The sequence below is a fragment of the Lepidochelys olivacea genome, assembly GCF_965140295.1.
Source record: "Lepidochelys olivacea isolate rLepOli2 genome assembly, chromosome: 6".
Classification (NCBI taxonomy): domain Eukaryota; kingdom Metazoa; phylum Chordata; order Testudines; family Cheloniidae; genus Lepidochelys; species Lepidochelys olivacea.
This window is the reverse complement of record NC_140416.1, coordinates 117,782,661-117,795,893: the sequence shown is the minus strand read 5'-3', so window position 1 is coordinate 117,795,893 and position 13,233 is coordinate 117,782,661.

Sequence of the window (13,233 nt, the reverse complement as noted above, 5' to 3'; positions counted from 1 at the left end):
GCGTGCCCTAGCAGCGGCATGCGTGTTTACTGGCTTCCCCTCTTACTTCTGCGCCGCAGGTGGTCGTGGTGCTGCCTTCAGAGCTGGGCGGCCGGAGAGCAGTGGCTGCTGGCTGGCCGCCAAGCTCTGAAGGCAGCGCGGCTTCCAGCAGCAGTGAAGGAGTACGGGTGGTATGGCATTGACTGTCGAGTAGCTGGAAGGGATCCAGCTTGTACAGTACAACTTCAGGCATGCATCTTGCAAAGACTTTCATGGCTCCTTAATGAGCAATCAGTCACTGCTGAGAAAGATAGGCTCTGCAGAGAAATATGCCTGGGCACAACAGGAAGAAGCACAGTAAGATAGAACTGACTGCAAGTAAAAAGGTACATTTACATTTATTTTTGAGGCCATTGCACTTGTTTATAAGTGTTAGAAATTCCAAGTAGAAAGAAACTGTACTTCCCTTCCTCCTCCACCTGGCAGTGTCCTCCACTTGGGAACTTGAAATATGGTAACCCTACTTATATAGGCCCTGCCTGTTCGTGCACAGGTGACCTTCTTCTTTAATTAGCTGCCTTCAGCCGAAAGCTCCCCTGTGTTTTCAGCTTAATCTGCTGATTGGGCCCGCCTAGCCCAATTCAGCTCTTGCAGGACCAGTGTGGGCAGCACACTCCACCACAATCCTAGACATCTAATTTCCAGACACTGTGAACCCCACTCCAGTCCCTTTAGTACAGTCCATCTAGATGCACAATGAACTGTAGACTCTGATCTTTTTCCTGGGAAGGCACAAACATTCATCTGCACAGAAGAGGTAACACTGACCACTCCTGTACTCCTGTCCAGTGGCCTATTGGCTGGGAGTCCAGACTTAGCTAGGTAAAGGTGTGTACCAGGGAAACACACTGACTGCTTAGTCAAGCTGCTGTCTCCCCGCATGCCAAGCAAAGGCCATTGCACCTTGTTTGAAAGTCTTCCAACGAAGGCAAAGTCCTATGGGAAGGATAATGTTATCTGAGTGATCTCATACACCATTGAACTGACAGAAATATCGAGAATTAGCATGAAATACCTTGTTTCCTTTCAGTGGAAGGGAGGCATGCCCAGGTGCTGTGCTATTGAATGAAGTCGCTGACTGACAGATGTTGAACTTATTTAGATGTAAGCAGAGTCAGGATGAGCTCTACCCTGACATCTGGTGGTGAGTCATGGTGGATTGTGGAAAAGAACTTCAGGGGCTGATCTCATTTGCATAGGCACACCCATCCTTCCTAGATGGTCACTTTGGCTGCTGTAGGAGCCCCAGTTTCTCTGTTATAGGGGAGGAATAAACTGTTATTATCCTGATTATGTGAATCAAGGACAGTGGAACTGTACTTGGCCTTTTGTTATGATGGAGGGACTCACCATCAACTAAGCAGCACTCGCTAGGCAAGGGTCATGGATTCCAAAACCCAGTGAAGGGGGAGAGGTTGGGGGTAGGTATTAATATTTGGTGGCATGGGCCCCCTGGTGAGGGCCTTACATGCTAATTGCACTTCTACCTCTCTCCACTGTGGAATATCAGAGCTAATTTTGATTCTATTAGGAGTCTAGTTACAGGCTGCTGAGCTGAATTCACTTTGGGCTAATGGTGCACCAGTACTGAAGCTCCCCTACTGCACGCTGAAATCACAAAAGAGCTAAACTTACTGAGAGCTGAAATCACTGAGTGTTGTGTTAAGTAGGGGGGAAGCCTGAAGAGATATGGCAGAGCAGAGCGGCTGGTGGGACAGAGCAGCTTGTGGAGCATTGCAGTTTGCGGGATGGCTGGCGGAGCGGAGCGGCTGGTGGGGCAGAGCAGTTTGTTGGATGCCTGGAGCAGCTCATGGGGGCGGCTGGCGGAGCGGAGCGGCTGGTGGGGCAGAGCAGTTTGTTGGATGCCTGGAGCAGCTCATGGGGGCGGCTGGCGGAGCGGAGCCCCATGGAGAGGTGGGGCCATCAGCTTTGGACCACGTAAGGTGCCCCTTAACCCCACCCCCCATCTCCACCCAGGTTGGGAGGTAAGACTCTGCAGATAAGCTTTCGAACTCTGGGGCTGCCCTGACCAGGGACAAAGACTTTTGGGTTGTTGGACTTTTGGGACTTTGGGTGATTTGGGGTTGCTGGACTCAAGAACCAAAGGGAAAGGGCATGCCCCAATTTGCCTGGGGTGGGTTTTTGCTCATGGGTTGCGTTATGAATCCTGTTGGTGGTGTTTCCCCAACATAATGCCACATTGTTTCTCTCTGTTATTAAAAGGCTTTTTGCTACACTCAGACTATGTGCTTGCAAGAGGGGAAGTATTGCCTCTTGGAGGTGCTGAGCGGGGGTGGTATATATTTGTCCCAGGTCCCTGGGTGGGGGCTCGAGCCGGTTTTGCATTGTGTTATTGGAATGGATCCCCTAGATACTGAACCTGGCCCTTGCTGCTGCCAACTCTGACAGGAAGAAGGGTTACATATATATTTTTGTTGGAACATGAATAATGCAAATTCACTTCCGATACCTTGATTTCCAAGATTTTTTTTTTATTATTTACATGTGCTGTGATTTCACAATCTGGCCATCTGGGTTGTATGAAAGGCAGAGAAAGGTGTGTTCTATGCTCATATTGATGATAAAAGTAGGGCATTAGCTGTGGATTTAGCAAAGAATAAGGCCAACGCATTAAAACAGTGAGCTGCTGTGGTGATTACCTGCTTACATAGAGCAGTGTGTGGGCGCGAAAACAGGAGACAGAGCAATGTAGGAAGGTGGAAAAGAGGCTTGTGAAAACAAAGCATATCAGATGTGCGGAGCATGGCATTTCTGTACTGGGAGCCTGTTGCTGTTTCAATGTTGAGGAAATTTAGTCTCTGCTAGCTACTGCCTAGAAATCTCTTCCCCACCCCCCAAAAAAACCCAAAGTGATTCAGATGCTTGTTTTTTCTTTTAAAGATTTAATTTGAAATAAGAGATTATCTTAATATGTTTAGCATTTAACTGGTGCCTGCAAGCTAAGACTTTCAACAACTGGCAAGTGTGTTCTGCAACTAAAGCTTTTTCGTCTTTCCCTCTGTTAAATCAAAATGAAATTTTAGAAAACTGACTTTGCTGCTACTTCTCTGTTCCATGCTTTTTTTTAAAAAAAGCCCAACAACAATGCATTACCTGGCCTTATTCATCCTTGTCTTTTTATATCTAATGGATATTAATTGCCTAGGTTATTGTCGCTCAAGACTAGAAATTCCAGCATGCTGATTGGCTAGCAGCCATAGCTGTATATTGGATACCTTTATTTTATGTCATGATATCACCAAAACCACTAACTCATCTCCACTTACAAAGGCTATTGTCCAATCTCAACACAAGCATCCTCTGGTGTTTCACATTTTCTAACTATGTATTTTTCCCTGTACCATGAGCAAACCTTGTACTTTGAGCCTGGATAACTTTATCTTACATTAAGGAAAACCGCCACCAAAGAGAACAAGTGTAAGAATCTGAGTGAGAGCACAGTGTGGTGTTCCCACTAATGGCCATCTTGACTTGACTCAGTGTACTGCCCCCAGCAGATAGTCTGTACCAGTTTTCAAGGTTCAACGGTCTGGGGTAAGAATAGGAGAGCTAGGAAAAACCTTAGGTGAACAACCCTTCTTTAGAGAGAGATCAGAGATCCATTCAACTGCAGAATCAAGGGAAAGAGGGAAACTTCTCTTAAGATGTAGAGAGCAAGTTCAAACAGGTTCTGGGGAAATATCCACCACACAGCTCCTCCAGCAAGCTATTATGTGACCATATGCTCAACCAATAAATCATAACTGAGAGGTATTATATCATCAGAACAAATACTTATTGGTTAGTCCCACCTCACTCTCACGAGGCTTGTCTAGAAGCTCCTCGATGCTTCTGGCTCTACAAGTTGGTGGTTGCTGCCCAGAGCAGATGTATCTAGGCTAGGAAAACTCATGTATTTTTAGAATAGATCTGTTGCTCTCAATATATATGGCGGTACTATCCGGCACAAGAATATATCTTTTGTTTGTTTGTTTTCCTATAGAAAAAAACCCCAATTTTTCAGCTTTTCATATCTAAAAAAACTTAGATTTGTACAGCCTATGTTGCAATCCCAGCAACATGTGACAGAGTGAGTCATGCTGTGACTCCACAGACACTTTGTCTCCAGCCTATTGCCTATCGGTGTGCACAAGGCACAGTGGCGTCCCAGCATGACATGCTCCCCCTGTCGTGTCTTATTGCATAAATATAGGTCAGCCAGACGGCATGGCTCCAGTCTGGAAAATCTCTTCCAGGAGTCAAGCTTCCAACCTCATAAACGTGGAATCTGTCAAGCCCGGGAACACAAGAACCCCAGGCCACTATTAGCCAATATGATTCCGATAAAAGACTCTATAAACCAAACCATGATAAATAATTTCACAAGTAAAGCAGCAGCATTGTAGTGCTTGGTTTGGAGTTGAAAGCCCCTGTAATGTGCTGCCAGAGGGTATTAAATCTATCACTGTGTTTGAGGCAGTCACTTGTATAGCATTTCATTCTGCCTTTGGCATAGGGAGAGAAAGGGAGCTTTTTGTTCCTACACACCCAGACTGAAACTGGAAAGCTATCTCTGCACTGTTCTAGGACTGACTTTTTCTGAGCATGCCACAGATTTTAGTGGTTTCTCTTTCTCATAAACATGCCACACGCATTACATTATCTGTATTAAAGATCAGCTGTTGGCTAATCCTCACTATATGCTTACAAATACCATTTACATAGAATCATAGAATCATAGAATCATAGAATATCAGGGTTGGAAGGGACCCCAGAAGGTCATCTAGTCCAACCCCCTGCTCAAAGCAGGACCAATTCCCAGTTAAATCATCCCAGCCAGGGCTTTGTCAAGCCTGACCTTAAAAACCTCTAAGGAAGGAGATTCTACCACCTCCCTAGGTAACGCATTCCAGTGTTTCACCACCCTCTTAGTGAAAAAGTTTTTCCTAATATCCAATCTAAACCTCCCCCACTGCAACTTGAGACCATTACTCCTCGTTCTGTCATCTGCTACCATTGAGAACAGTCTAGAGCCATCCTCTTTGGAACCCCCTTTCAGGTAGTTGAAAGCAGCTATCAAATCCCCCCTCATTCTTCTCTTCTGCAGGCTAAACAATCCCAGCTCCCTCAGCCTCTCCTCATAACTCATGTGTTCCAGTCCCCTAATCATTTTTGTTGCCCTTCGCTGGACTCTCTCCAATTTATCCACATCCTTCTTGAAGTGTGGGGCCCAAAACTGGACACAGTACTCCAGATGAGGCCTCACCAATGTCGAATAGAGGGGAACGATCACGTCCCTCGATCTGCTCGCTATGCCCCTACTTATACATCCCAAAATGCCATTGGCCTTCTTGGCAACAAGGGCACACTGCTGACTCATATCCAGCTTCTCATCCACTGTCACCCCTAGGTCCTTTTCTGCAGAACTGCTGCCTAGCCATTCGGTCCCTAGTCTGTAGCTGTGCATTGGGTTCTTCCGTCCTAAGTGCAGGACCCTGCACTTATCCTTATTGAACCTCATCAGATTCCTTTTGGCCCAATCCTCCAATTTGTCTAGGTCCTTCTGTATCCTATCCCTCCCCTCCAGCGTATCTACCACTCCTCCCAGTTTAGTATCATCCGCAAATTTGCTGAGAGTGCAATCCACACCATCCTCCAGATCATTTATGAAGATATTGAATAAAACCGGCCCCAGGACCGACCCCTGGGGCACTCCACTTGATACCGGCTGCCAACTAGACATGGAGCCATTGATCACTACCCGTTGAGCCCGACAATTTAGCCAGCTTTCTACCCACCTTATAGTGCATTCATCCAGCCCATACTTCCTTAACTTGCTGACAAGAATACTATGGGAGACCGTGTCAAAAGCTTTGCTAAAGTCAAGAAACAATACATCCACTGCTTTCCCTTCATCCACAGAACCAGTAATCTCATCATAAAAGGCGATTAGATTAGTCAGGCATGACCTTCCCTTGGTGAATCCATGCTGGCTGTTCCTGATCACTTTCCTCTCATGCAAGTGCTTCAGGATTGATTCTTTGAGGACCTGCTCCATGATTTTTCCAGGGACTGAGGTGAGGCTGACTGGCCTGTAGTTCCCAGGATCTTCCTTCTTCCCTTTTTTAAAGATTGGCACTACATTAGCCTTTTTCCAGTCATCCGGGACTTCCCCGGTTCGCCACGAGTTTTCAAAGATAATGGCCAGTGGCTCTGCAATCACAGCCGCCAATTCCTTCAGCACTCTCGGATGCAACTCGTCCGGCCCCATGGACTTGTGCACGTCCAGCTTTTCTAAATAGTCCCTAACGGCCTCTATCTCCACAGAGGGCTGGCCATCTCTTCCGCATTTTGTGATGCCCAGCGCAGCAGTCTGGGAGCTGACCTTGTTAGTGAAAACAGAGGCAAAAAAAGCATTGAGTACATTAGCTTTTTCCACATCCTCTGTCACTAGGTTGCCTCCCTCATTCAGTAAGGGGCCCACACCTTCCTTGGCTTTCTTCTTGTTGCCAACATACCTGAAGAAACCCTTCTTGTTACTCTTAACATCTCTTGCTAGCTGCAGCTCCAGGTGTGATTTGGCCCTCCTGATTTCATTCCTACATGCCCAAGCAATATTTTTATACTCTTCCCTGGTCATATGTCCAACCTTCCACTTCTTGTAAGCTTCTTTTTTATGTTTAAGATCCGCTAGGATTTCACCATTAAGCCAAGTTGGTCGCCTGCCATATTTACTATTCTTTCGACTCATCGGGATGGTTTGTCCCTGTAACCTCAACAGGGATTCCTTGAAATACAGCCAGCTCTCCTGGACTCCTTTCCCCTTCAAGTTAGTCCCCCAGGGGATCCTGGCCATCCGTTCCCTGAGGGAGTTGAAGTCTGCTTTCCTGAAGTCCAGGGTCCGTATCCTGCTGCTTACCTTTGTTCCCTGCGTCAGGATCCTGAACTCAACCAACTCATGGTCACTGCCTCCCAGATTCCCATCCACTTTTGCTTCCCCCACTAATTCTACCCGGTTTGTGAGCAGCAGGTCAAGAAAAGCACCCCCCCTAGTTGGCTCCTCTAGCACTTGCGCCAGGAAATTGTCCCCTACGCTTTCCAAAAACTTCCTGGATTGTCTATGCACCGCTGTATTGCTCTCCCAGCAGATATCAGGAAAATTAAAGTCACCCATGAGAATCAGGGCATGCGATCTAGTAGCTTCCGTGAGCTGCCGGAAGAAAGCCTCATCCACCTCATCCCCCTGGTCCGGTGGTCTATAGCAGACTCCCACCACTACATCACTCTTGTTGCACACGCTTCTAAACTTAATCCAGAGACACTCAGGTTTTTCTGCAGTTTCGTACCGGAGCTCTGAGCAGTCATACTGCTCCCTTACATACAGTGCTACTCCCCCACCTTTTCTGCCCTGCCTGTCCTTCCTGAACAGTTTATAACCATCCATGACAGTACTCCAGTCATATGAGTTATCCCACCAAGTCTCTGTTATTCCGATCACGTCATAGTTCCTTGACATCACCAGGACCTCCAGTTCTCCCTGCTTGTTTCCAAGGCTTTGTGCATTTGTATATAAGCACTTGAGATAACCTGTTGATCGCCCCTCATTGCCAGTATGAGGCAGGAGCCCTCCCCTCACAGACATTCCTGCCTGTGCTTCCTCCCGGTATCCCGCTTTCCCACTTACCTCAGGGCTTTGGTCTCCTTCCCCCGGTGAACCTAGTTTAAAGCCCTCCTCACTAGGTTAGCCAGCCTGCTGGCAAAGATGCTCTTCCCTCTCTTCGTAAGATGGAGCCCGTCTCTACCCAGCACTCCTCCTTCATGGAACACCATCCCATGGTCAAAGAAACCAAAGCCTTCTCTCCGACACCATCTGCATAGCCATTCGTTGACTTCCACGATTCGACGCTCCATACCTAGGCCTTTTCCTTCCACGGGGAGGATGGACGAGAACACCACTTGCGCCTCCAACTCCTTTATTCTTCTTCCTAGAGCCACATAGTCCGCAGTGATCCGCTCAAGGTCATTCTTGGCAGTATCATTGGTGCCCACGTGGAGAAGCAGGAAGGGGTAGCGATCCGAGGGCTTGATGAGTCTCGGCAGTCTCTCCGTCACATCACGAATCTTAGCCCCTGGCAAGCAGCAGACTTCTCGGTTTTCCCGGTCAGGGCGGCAGATAGATGACTCAGTCCCCCGGAGGAGAGAGTCCCCGACCACCACCACCCGCCTTCTCCTCTTGGGGGTGGTGGTCGTGGAACCCCCAACCTCAGGACAGCGCATCTCATGCCTTCCAACCAGCGGAGTCTCCTTCTGCTTTCTCGCCCCAGACATATCATCTGGTCCACTCTCCGCAACGATACCTGTGGAGAGAACATGAAAGCGGTTAGTTACCTGTGTCTGTGTTACTGGAACCCGGACATTCCGCTTACCTCTTCTGGAGGTCACATGTTGCCAAGCTTCTTCACTGGTCTCTTGGCTCCTCTGTGCAACCTGCTCTATATCTGTAGAGCTTTGTGCCCCTAGAAGCCTATCCTGAGTTTCGTCCAGGAAATCCTCAGTTTCCCGTATGCAACGCAGGGTTGTTATCTGTTGCTCCAGACCTTCAATCTTCTCTTCCAATATGGAGACCAGCTTGCACTTTGTACAGACAAAGTCGCTTCTGTCCTGTGGAAGAAAGACAAACATGGCACATCCAGTGCAGGTCACAACAGCTGAACCCCCCCCTTCCATATCACCTTCCTACTATGAGCTTCCTCAGAGCAGTTTGCAAGACGTAAGCCTCACTGGGCTCCCTCCAGGCGAACTCCCAGGCAAACTCCTGCTGTGTGCTGCTCTGCTGTCCCCGCTGCTCAGCTGGTTCTCCGCCGCTCAGCTGGTTCGCGAAGCTCTGGCTATTTTTAAACAGCCAGGCTTCCCTGTCGCAAACAAACAGACACCCTACTGCCCGCCCCCTGCAGGCTAGCAGCCAATCAGACACTCACTCAGGCTCTCACACTGCCCCCCCAGCAAACACACGCTCGGATACTTCCTCAGCAAGCAAACAAACACAGACTCGGATACTTACCAGTCCCAGGCAAACTCCTGCTGTGTGCTGCTCTGCTGTCCCCGCTGCTATCATATAGCATGATAGTTAAGATCTTTACGTCCATGCCAAGCAACTAAATACTCTGCTGGATAAACTGCACGGAAAGGATATCAGAAGCTTCCCATTGAAATATGAAGAGGTGATTGTGACTGGTTTAACTCAAGCTCCCCCTACCCCATCCCCCTTTACACCACCATCAAAAGTATTTGTGATAAGAACATGAGAATGACCGTATTGGGTCACATCAATGATCCGTCTAGCCCAATGTCCTGTCTTCCAACAGTGGTCAGTGTTTCCCTCTTCAGAGGGAATGAACAGGTCAATTATCGAGTGATTGACTTATCCACTGTTATCCAGTCCAAGCTTCTGGCAGTTGGAGGTTTAGGGACACCCAGAGCATAGGGTTGCATCTCTGACCATCTTAGCCATTGGTGGACCTATTAGCCATCTTCCATGAACGTATCTCCTTCTTCTTCTTTTTTAACCCAGTTATACTTTTGGCCTTCACAATGTTCCCTGGCAATGAGTTCCACAGGTTGACAGTGCATTGTGTGAAGAAATGATCTGGGAGTTTACATCTGATTTAAATCCCCCCAGTTACCAATGGTGGTTTAGGAGAATTTGAGTCTTGTACAAATCCTGTCCAGCCATCTTCACAGCCCCATTGTGGGACATGTGGAAAGAAGCTTGGTATCGCACAAGAAGTAATCATACTCTAATTGGTTATACAGAACAGAGACATTAGTGGAATAGTAGCTTTCAAACACTATTTTTCATTTTGTGGACCATTTCGTTAGGAACTGTTCCTCTTGTGGACTCATCTGTCCTTCTGATCTGTTGCAGCCAAATCATTGTGTGTTCTCAGAACCACTGAATTATTGCTTAAGTTGGTCCTCCTTGGAGATATCCAAAACAACACTAATTATTAATTATTTTCATAATAAAAATGTATTTGCTATTTTTGTTTCCATAGTTATTATGGCTGGATTATTTTTTTTAAACATCCGGTTTCCTTTGGCAGAAACGTCTAAGTCTTTCTTTTGGCTTCTGCACTAGTGTCAGCTCTCACTGCTGTTCCAAAATGGGCTGTTATACAAAAAATCAGTGTCACAAGATTTATGATGCTCCCAGTTTAGAAACTAAGAGGGGTGTAAAATCAACAATTTTTCTGAATTAGAGCGGATCCTTATCAGGCTTGGGACAGCCCAGCTGATCATTTAAAGCTGTTGCCATTGGCTATAGAAACGTTTCTTGTCAAAACTGTCACTTCCAATTGATATTATACAGTTTACAGTGGAAAGTTAGGGTAACTTTAAAAATGGAAGGGCCTGATTCTGACCCTGAATTTGTGCATTACTCCAGTTAAGAGGGCTTAGAGAGAAGACAATTCCCTTAGTTTAATAAAACAGTCCTTTAGGATGAAATTCACCTTGGTCCTCACCTAGCTCCAGGGAAGCTAATGGAAAGCCTTCTGTTGACTTAAATGGGAGTTGATCAGATTTAAATGATGTATAGAGTCTTATAGGAATCTTCCACACTGGAATGTATGTCACCTGATTGAATCGGTCTATTCTGAGGTGCTTATTTAAATATTTGTCGTCTGAGCACCGGGTGGCTGGGGATATCATTGCATGCAATATTGCAAAAGGTCAGCTATAACATTGACATACTAATAACATTCCAGATGAGATGACTACACTTCCAAGGTCAGAACTGGTTCTCCTAGGGCCAGAATGCAATACTGTATCCTCATTTAAGTTGAATAGTTGGCACCTTACCACCTGAGAATCCCAATTGATCTTAATGGGACTACTCAAGGAGTAAAGTATTACTCAGCACAAGGAAGGGTATTGCAATCAGATCCTGAATTAAGAGTTTGCATTATAAACTGGTCGCATCTTAGTAAAAAGAAAAGGAGTACTTGTGGCACCTTAGAGACTAACCAATTTATTTGAGCATAAGCTTTTGTGAGCTACAGCTCACTTCATCGGATGCATACTGTGGAAACTGCATCCGCTGAAGTGAGCTGTAGCTCACGAAAGCTTATGCTCAAATAAATTGGTTAGTCTCTAAGGTGCCACAAGTACTCCTTTTCCTTTTGCGAATACAGACTAACACGGCTGTTACTCTGAAACCTCACATCTTAGTGTTATCCTGGCTAAATGAAAGGCAGCAGCAATAAACCAACAGGAAAGAATGATCTGCCTCCAGTTCTGTGAAAGGCATGACCAAATTTCCTTTGCATTTAATAAAAAGGTGATTAAAACGCTTGACATTGAACGAAACATTTCGTTTTGCGTTGAATGAAACGTTTCGTTTTACCCAACACTATTTTTTCCCCAGTGATTGTTTTTTGTTTTGTTTTTTTTTTGTTTTGCCAAGAAAAAACAAAACCCTTTGCTTTTGGTTGATCCTAAATTACTTTTTTTTTTCTCCATTTTACTGGGCAAACCAAAAAATGGGGATGAATTCAGTCAGCTGCACAGCTCTGCTCCACACAGGGGTCTTGCCCGTGTGGAGCTGGTTACAAGACTAGGGCACAGTTGACTTTGGACAACCTATATGTGGTGTCTAGCCCGCAACTCCCACCTTATATGCAAGACAATACCCACCCCCCCATCACCTTCCTCTAGTTTCTAACCTTCAGTTAGCTGTCTGCTACTTGATATTAGCTCAAAAGAGGTGTAGAACAGACATCCCCCAGGGTAGCCATGTAGTCTGACACATGATACAGTAGGCAACAGTCTAGATGATACAAGCCATGTTCACTTGCCAACTTGGAAAAGGACAAAATCCTTTTCCAGAAATGTAACTGCATGTGGTGATATTAGGCACTGTGAACTTGGTAAGCATGGGTGGATGGTGGAGAGGGATAAATGTTCCGTATAAAGCCACCTTTATGGCCTGCAGCTACCTATGGGAGCATTACAGGATTGGGGAGACTCCTTCAGAAGGAACCCCTCCCAGTCCTTTGAGTGAGGTTTGGGACTTCAGCTGCTTGAGTGGTTTGCAGTATGTGGCTGGCTGGGATGGGACTTGCTGCAATACATCTCTGGCACTGAGCCTTCTCATACCAGCCTGATATCCAGTGCTGAGGCAGCTGGGGGAGAGTTCCTCCGGGAGCTGGTGCCATGAGGAAAAACGAGAGCCCTCCCTGGACATCCAGTGGTCACAAGGAGGGAAGGGAAAACGTCAGGATGTTGTATTAAAGCACATCTGTCTGCAGTCTGGAATGGTGAATACATTTTCAGGCACTCTTAATAAAGCTACAGTGTTTAATATTGAAGTAAATGGGAGCATGATTATTGATCCCAATGGGGCCAGGATTTCAGTCCTGATTTCTGACAGCTTTGGTGGTTTTGCATTCAACTCATCATGTTCTCTAAATACAGATTTATTTTACTTATTGACTTTCTTCTTATAGTTAAGGGAAAACATATTCCTTAACTGTGGATGGGAAAAGTTGTTGTTCAGATAAGTCATTCCAGTCTCCACAGGATAAATAGATATTTTGACTTTTTAGTTTTGTTTTACTTGCCTGAATATGTTTGAATGAGGATTATATCTGCTTTACTAGGCCATTTTTTGCCTGATGGGCTGCACTGAGGCAATAAGCACAAGGATCCATTATGTTAATTTGGTTGCCCACAGATGTGGAGTCACACCATGGATGAATTGAATTTCACATGCAAAAAGAGTACGGATTTTCTGTTCCTGTAGTGGCTGACATATTAACCTCATTTTTTTTTATTTTTATTTTTTGTTCTGCTATCTCAAAGGCAATTCATAGAATATCAGGGTTGGAAGGGACCTCAGGAGGTCATCTAGTCCAACCCCCTTGCTCAAAGCAGGACCAATCCCCAACTAAATCACCCCAGCCAGGGCTTTGTCAAACCTGACCTTAAAAACTTCAAAGGAAGGAGATTCCACCACCTCCCTAGGTAACCCCTTCCAGTGCTTCACCACCCTCCTAGTGAAAAAGTTTTTCCTAATATCCAACCTAAACCTCCCCCACTGCAACTTGAGACCATTACTCCTTGTACTGTCATCTGCTACCACTGAGAACAGTCTAAATCCATCGTCTTTGGAACCCCCTTTCAGGTAGTTGAAAG